A 1,347-nucleotide genomic window follows, 5' to 3' on the forward strand; every position below is an offset into this window, starting at 1 on the left:
AAGTCAAAAAAAATAGTTTTTGGGCAAGTACTGTGTTGCTGGTGGTCCCGGAAATGTGAGTTGTACTAATAACTTCAGAAGAGAGGGCATATCGATGCATTTCTTTCCTCGTGACAATGTAACTCGCAAGAAATGGGTTCGCTTCGTGCGAAGACATCGGGCAAAGTGGCAGCCATCTAAAATATCAGTACTGTGTACCGTGCATTTTGAATTGTCAAACTTTGAGCAGCGGCTCGATCTAAATCTCGGAGAAGGCTCTAGCTTCCTTCAAACAAAGCGATGGCTAAAGAAGGATGCTGTGCCAACCAAAGATGGTGTACAGCACCAAGAAAATGCCCTGTCCTCGCGTGAGCAAAGAATGGTAAGTGTGTACTTACAAAAGATGCGAAATTCCGCTTGGCGTTTGGACGAGGAATAAATATGCAGTTTGTTGCTTTAAGAACAGTACGGTTTGTTAATGGAGAAAAGTCGGGATGATTGAAAATGCATTCCGCATCGAGACCAATTAATGAAAGTTCCCTCTCGTCTGGAGTATTTCGTAACAGCATCAAACGTCACGCGCCCCAGCTAAGTGTGTAACACTGCAATTTCCACACGTACACTTGTAAACAGAAATGCTTAGACTTAAGCCTGAAGGTTCAATCGAAAAATGAAAAAACACAGCTATGAGTTCTTACCAATTGTCTGAAGGAACTTGTCCTTCGAAAAGTTGTTCTAAAGCGGAGGGCAAAATACCGTCTTCGTCTTCTTCCTCTTCGCTGCCGCCATTGTTATCGCCGTCTTCACTAGAAGCAAAGGGCTCGCCTTGGTACGGCGCAAAATCGCCATTAACTACATAGTAATCTTCTCCATCACTGCTGCAAACGTCTTCGCTCCTTTCGGAAGAAGGTTCACCTGTCGAGGGCTCGTTTCCAGACATTATGGCGAACCGTATAAATACAAACAATGCGAAAGAAAAGATCCACGCTTGCGAGGTAAATAGAACCAGTGATTTCAGGAATCGTTTTCATTCGTTCCCAGGGCCCGGACATGTTTTGAAGCCAAAATGCGGTTTTCAACACTAAAAAAGACAACTTTTCACATTTTTCTGGCAAAAACAAATTGGCCCACGATAATCAGCGTGTTTCAAACCACTCAATTATGAAAAAATCTCAGATATGAAAATTTCGTTTCAGTGGCACTTTAAAGTAACATTTTTTATACCTATTTTCAAAGCTACTTCACATGAAAATATTTCCCATTCTTATCACTCATATCAGTTAATCTTTGTTTGAAGTTGAAACGTCTACACTTCAAATAAACCATGGGAGGTCCTTTGATTAGTTAGATATCTTCCCCCGGCTCCAC

At 41.9% G+C, this 1,347-nt stretch overlaps 1 pseudogene; it reads right to left on the reverse strand.

Annotated features, from left to right (window-relative positions):
• Positions 1-257: 257 nt before the first annotated feature.
• On the reverse strand, positions 258-1,119 carry LOC148737722 (uncharacterized; annotated as a pseudogene).
• Positions 1,120-1,347: the final 228 nt, after the last annotated feature.

The sequence above is a fragment of the Stylophora pistillata genome, chromosome 2, assembly GCF_964205215.1.
Source record: "Stylophora pistillata chromosome 2, jaStyPist1.2, whole genome shotgun sequence".
In the NCBI taxonomy this organism is placed as follows: Eukaryota; Metazoa; Cnidaria; class Anthozoa; order Scleractinia; family Pocilloporidae; genus Stylophora; species Stylophora pistillata.